We start from the raw sequence: 6,777 nt of genomic DNA, 5'->3' as shown, positions 1-6,777 counted from the left end.
TGGCCCATGCTGTTCAAAGACTCGCACAGTTACGTGACAAGATTTCAAGTCTACCAAACTACTGCTGGGAGACAAAAGAAGCCGTCCCTGCCACTACAGCCGATAAACATCGAGCAACCTTTCAGTCAGTGGGGCTTGGACATAATAGGTGAGATCGTTCCTCACTCTTCTAAGCAGCATAGATACATCCTCACGGCAACAGATTATTTCACAAAATGGGTAGAAGCAGTTCCGCTCAAGACAACTAATTATGAAAATATTATTGAGTTCATAGATCAATTTATAATCACTAGGTTTGGATTGCCATCTGCTTTAATGTTTGACAATGCATCATACTTTTATGGAAATGCAATGACTGATTTTGCACTTAAAATAGGATTCAAACTTAAATATTCGACCAATTACTATCCGCAAGGTAATGGGTTAGCCGAGTCAACAAATAAAAACCTAATTAGGATTATTAAAAGAACAGTTGACCAGAATCAAAAGAATTGGCACAAAGCTTTGGTATATGCTTTATGGGCAGATAGGATAACGCAGAAAGCTTCAATCAGAACTTCTCCCTTTAATTTAGTTTATGGGAAAGAAGTGGTTCTTCCAACTCACTTAGCCATTCCCTCTTTGTCTTTAGTACAATACATTGATAAAGTACCAACTTCCTCCTTATAGCTGAGACAAATGGAAATAATTAAATTAGAAGAACAGCGAGAACAAGCTAAGAAAACGCATGCTCATCATCAAGAACTTGTAAAATCCTCTTTTGATTCAAACATAATGACCAGAAAATATTTTCAAATGGGAGATTTAGTTTTAAAATGGGATAAGGCTCATGAAGAAAAGGGCAAACACACAAAATTTCAAAGGATGTGGCTTGGTCCTTTTCAGATTGTTGAAGTCATAGGTCCATCAACATTTGTGTTACAAGATTTAGCAGGTAGGAGGGACCCTTTGCCTATTAATGGACAAATTCTCAAGAAATATTTTCCATAGAAGATTATTCTTCTATTTTTTGTAGAATAGTTTTTCTTTTCATAATAAAACCAGTTGTGAATGGTTACATTAGGTATTTACGAAAAAGACGCCTATTCTCTTTCATATTTTGAGATTTTCGCTTGTATAAATAGCAAATATTTTGAAAAATTGATCTTTATTATTGATAGATACAGTTAAAAACTTTAGCCTAGATATGATACGAGTTTCAACTTCAAGGAATTTGACGAAAGCAACCTTCAGTGAAGAAATTGTTTTATATCAGCACAATGAAAGGTATCAATAACAAAATGAAGATTCCCTGTAGAATAGCTGTTTCCAAAAACTCTATTATTGTCGTCCAGAGCCATCTTAAGGAAACAATGACTTCCTCCCTGCTAAAGGAGAATCACAGCTTCCAGAGGGATAATCCAAGGATACACTATATCTTGAAGAATAAGAGGTCTCATCACGAGCCGACTTATCATGATCACAGATATCATAACTTGCTGACTTTGCCAATACTGTCTACCACAACAGGGAAATGACTCAAGATTGTTGCAATCAAAAGACAAGGGGTCTCATCACGAGCCAGCTTGTTCAAGAAAGTTATGAATCAAGTGAGTGACTGTGTCATAATTTGGCTACCAAACCAAGACATTGTTATTTAAGAATGAAAAGAAAATCAAAGCAATGAGTGTAAATATGGATTTTTCTTTGAAAGTTGTAGGTCACCTTAAGTAGGATACAGGATCATTGCTGGGTAACAGGTAACCCTGTCAAGGCTATAAACGCCTGCTGGCAGCAGAGTCTCTACCTACGACAAATGAGCATATTTAAAAACTGGTTTACAGAGGAGACTTTATTTTATCTTTACAAGACCAAGTAATGACTGATGTAAATACAAGGACTAGCCTAAGGAAGCAAATAATTAGAATGAAAAAAGGTTGAAACAAAATATCATTGACAGTTTAAAGCATAATGTACTCTATCTGTCCATAACAAAGTTTAATTTTCTGAAAATTTTTCTGTTTTGGAAGTTTGGAAAATTCAATAGGAAAACAGAGATAACTAATTCTTCCAAGTGAATCGCCAATTGTTGTGGCCACCAACAACCCCCCTCCTTATTTAGTATTAGCAATAACACTAGATAAGTGGGGACCCTTTGTAAAAATTCAAAAAATTTAATTAAAACTCATGTATTATACTCCTTAAGAAAATATCGCATCGCGCGAAAAAGATAAGACATTTCCTTGTGAGTAGAATGATAAATTGCGAGAATGCGATGTGAAATCCATCGCATCGCATGCATTAAGAAACTCTCATAAACGAAAACTTTAAGAAATCACCGACGGCCGATATGCGACATCGCATATTGCAACATCGCAAAAACAACACATAACTATTTAATGAATTGTAATAATCTGCGATCCTGTGATAATGCGATACTGCGATCGGCGATCCTGCAATCGCGTGAAACAACAACCTGCAATCCTGCGATTGGCGTGATCGGATAACCCTGCGATAACACATATTGAGAAAATGTGATAACGCGATGATGCGACGCTGCGATGCGAATCGCAGAAATCGTCCATCGCAGCTTTTCCCCGGCTCAACATTCAAGAAAAATTGAATACGCGCGTTAATGAAAATTAATGAATGTACGCCAAGTATTAATGAAAGACAGTTTTGTGTTTCTCGAAGAGTTAGTTCACGTCAGGTGGCATGTTTTTGTACATCCGTAGAGATCAGAGCTTTCTTGTCAATTTTTATTATCATTACGCTCTCCTTATGTGTGAACTGCAGGAATGAAAAACAGACAATATGAAGCAGTGTGCAGGGAGCAATTAAGGAAAAAGGATAAAACTCCAAAGCTCGGAAGCAGAGAAATGCCCTCATGAACGGATACCGCATGCAATAGAGCCGTGGATTTCAGAGCGCTACTGAGCTATTCATTATAGATCTATCAGTCAGAGCCATGGTTTAATGAATGGTTGAACAATGCTGATATCAATAGGTGATTTAACGCTCAAGGGTAGAAGTTCACAAAAAGCAGTATGTTGCAAAATTTTAAAGCTTATACCCGGTGAAGGAAAGACGCTAAAGCCAAAAAACGCACCAGAAAGACCCGGATAAAAAAATAGAGGCAGTTTCCAATGCGTGATTCGCGCTTAGTGCTAATCACGCATCGCTGAGAAAATTGCTTAAAAAGAAAAATCCTTAACTGCTTAGTCACTCGTAAGCGCTAATCACGCATCGCTGAGAAAATTGCTCAAAAAGCAAAATCTTTAACTGCTTAGTCACTCGTAAGCTCGGAAACGCCAGAAAGAAAAGGCAGAGGCAATTTAAGGGTTAACCAAGTAGAATTTAGGTTATTACTGAGCATACACAGTAAATCCACATAGCCAAAGATGATTCTAAAAGCATATATGCTATTTTGCTGGAAAAAATGGTGCCAACACTTCCCATTTCTGTTTGTTTAGCTCAACCAAAAGCGGAAGACAGTCAGCCGACTCTACCTAGGTAAATATTGAATGCTCGCAACATTAAGGAGCAAATGCAGAAATAGTTAGATATTTAATTTTTTAGAAATAATTTTGCCTAGAAAAAGGGCGGTCATTTAAACCGTATCCTAAATATGTGTAATTAAGTTATTTAGTTAGTAGTATTTAAATCCTTCTCATGCATTTAGAGAAGGGTCCAGAAATTTACCAAAAACTTGTCCACAGAACATGCACTTTTGCACCCTCCGAGGAGGTTTTGGTGAATGAATGGATCAAGATTTGTTGATGTTTGCATTTGATATCTGCTACTGATGTTGCACTTCTGTACTCTTAGTAGATGTTAGAACAAGGAGAAATAAATCATTATTGCTTGAAGCTTATGAGTAGGACCAATCATAAATGGTACTTTTATCTCTTGACCATTTCTGCTTATATGTTAAAGTGATATACAATTTTTAGTTGTTTATATGTTATTGCATGAATGCTTGAGTTACCATTTGGCACTTTTGTACGGTGGTGGCTATTTGTTTATGTTTAATGTATGAATTGCTTATTATGCGATATGCTGTTCATAACTGTTTTGCCTAACTTTTTATGTGAAATAGTTCATCTTAATTGATTTCCTTTCTTATAATCGCTGAATGATCTTTATTACCAGTTGTTATATGAAATCTCTTTAGATCGCATAATAGAAGAATTACATCTCGGGTTAGCATAGATTAGATGTGCTGTTTTTATTAGATTACCATAGCATAGAATTAGATTAAATTTTGAATTAGAATAGCTTATATAGTTACTGTTAGATCAACAACATCCAATTCTACACACACGCACCCATAAATTGGGAAACTGGTCCCATTATCCCCAGTCGGACCCGCTATACCAAATGGATAAGGAGCTGCCAACCAAGGTCCGGACCGGGCGGGTATCCCCCTTATTGTCGACCCGATTTTTGGGGCTTCAACAGGACCATACTATGGTGCTAGTTTTGAGTGCTTTGTCATTGAATTATCTAGTCAAGAAGTCATGTTACCTACAAACTCACATTTTCCCATGATCATTGTAATGCATATAAATAATAAAAATACAAAAGTGATTCATATCATACCATTTCTAATTCGGTTTCCTTGATATCAACCAATTATTAGGATGGTTCTCTGGCTATCACTTAACCCATTCAACTTGTGGTAAGTCTTCATACGAGCACAATACATAATAACATATATGATCACAATTAAACATGTCATTAGACTTGGGATCCATGTATTGAGATATTTCAATTGACATTTGCATGTTGGAAGTAAATTATATGAAATTTGTTTTTAACAACATAGTCATGATCAATTTATTAATTTTTATATAGATAAGTTCACCTGTCACTTCAAAACTATTTTCCATGAGGTAATGCCTCCGCATTTGCAAGGCATGAATGATGGATGAAAATTCCAAATCATGAGTGACATAAATTCCTCTCATTCTCCTTCAACTTCCTTGGCTCATAGCATATCACATGCCCATTTTGCATGAGGACTCATGAAATTCCTTCCTTTCATGAATTAGAACCCATAATAAACTCTTCATTTTGATTAACTATCTTTAAAATTAATGCACATGTTAAGAAATTCTTCAATTATTAGAAGGCTATTTTGAAAAAAGTGATTGGGTGTGCAATTTTTGGAAACTCCTTTATGAACCTTATGTCATAGAGTGCTAGTCCCATAAAGGACTTAATCATTGTGACATTTCTTACTGTTGGAAATTCACTAATGGCTTTGATATTTTCAAGGTCCATAATTGTCCCTCTTCTGAGATAATATGACCCAAATATAGTAAGCATGTCTTTCAGATTAATTACATCAATATTATTTGGTTGATGTTTCGAACCAACTAATGTGGTTCATCCTCAGGAAAAATGTGAAAATATCTATAGATCCTAATGAATAAATAGAAAGGATGTATCAGAGTCCAGAATTAGTCGTTAGGAAGTTAGTTTTTTAATTAATGTATTTTTAATTTTTAATTTCAATTCAAAAAACTCTCTGTCTTAAAGTAGTCGATAATAGATATTTAATTATTTATAATAATATTAAAATTATTATATATAAATTAATTATCATAATAACAAACAACAAATTATTTATTAATAATACTAAATTATTATATATAACCATTTTTTACTTAAAAAATAATCAAAAACATATAAATAACCCTATTTCTATTTCATAAATAAATAAATATAATAGATTTAATCGATTTCGACCCCAAGGTTGGAGATCAGTGGTGTTTTGACAAGCCGTGCTAATGTTGATTGTGTCTAGGCATCCTCTCCCTTGAGATTTGGAACCCCCTCATCATCCACTGCTTCGATTTCGGTTGGACCCGGTCTCCTTCCCTTGGCTCATCGCCTTTCCTCTTCTAACCAGTCTAATAATTGCACCACCTTGTCTTCTCATTCTCCTTCATTGTCAAACCTTTCAGTGGATTCCGCTTGCTGCAGTCTTGTTTCATCTCCCCGTTCCTTCGTTGATTGCTTTTTTAGCAACCCTTCCCATACTAACAATCCTAATTTCCTTTACCCTAAAAATTCTTCTTACATAGACAACTCTAATAAATTAATAAAGAATAATAATTTAATTATTAATAATTTAAATAACATAGTGTGTGGTAAAAATTCAGTGAGTGCACGTGATAATATGAAGGGTCATAATAATAATAATAATCTTTTTCATAACAATACTAATAACAATAATAATAAGAGATAATAATATAGAATTGAATAATAATAATAATAATAATACAGAATTAAATAGTAATAATAAAAACGAAAACAACATAATAATAATAATAATATCTCTTCTTCTTTTAAAAATGTTATTAATCTCTCTAGTAAACATTTTGACCCTTTCGTTTTTAATCTTTTAAATAAAGGTCTTAATTTTGCCATAGCCCCCAATAAGATTCCCATTAATGACATTATTTACAACATTGAATTTGGCATTAAGGACCTACCTGATAATGTTAAAGAGGTTATAGCGTAAGACTGTGCTATCGTTCTTAGGAAGGCTAAGCCTCCCAAAAGAAACATTAGCAAAGATGAATTTTTTTCCCTTAAAGCTTAAAGGACAACCCTAACATTGTCATCCTTAAAGCTGACAAAGGCAGTGCAATTGTCATTCTTGATAAATCATACTATTCGAACAAAATGAGTGACCATATCTATAATAGTGGTAGTTACATCAAGATTAATAATAATCCTATTAAAAAGTTAACAAAGAAATATTTGCCGCCATTAATTCTATTAATT

This window comes from Pinus tabuliformis, chromosome 6 (assembly GCF_031772625.1).
Source record: "Pinus tabuliformis cultivar Carrire ecotype Pingquan chromosome 6, CPIR1, whole genome shotgun sequence".
Taxonomy (NCBI): domain Eukaryota; kingdom Viridiplantae; phylum Streptophyta; class Pinopsida; order Pinales; family Pinaceae; genus Pinus; species Pinus tabuliformis.
The sequence above is the reverse complement of the archived record's forward strand: the minus strand, read 5'-3'. Positions refer to the sequence as shown.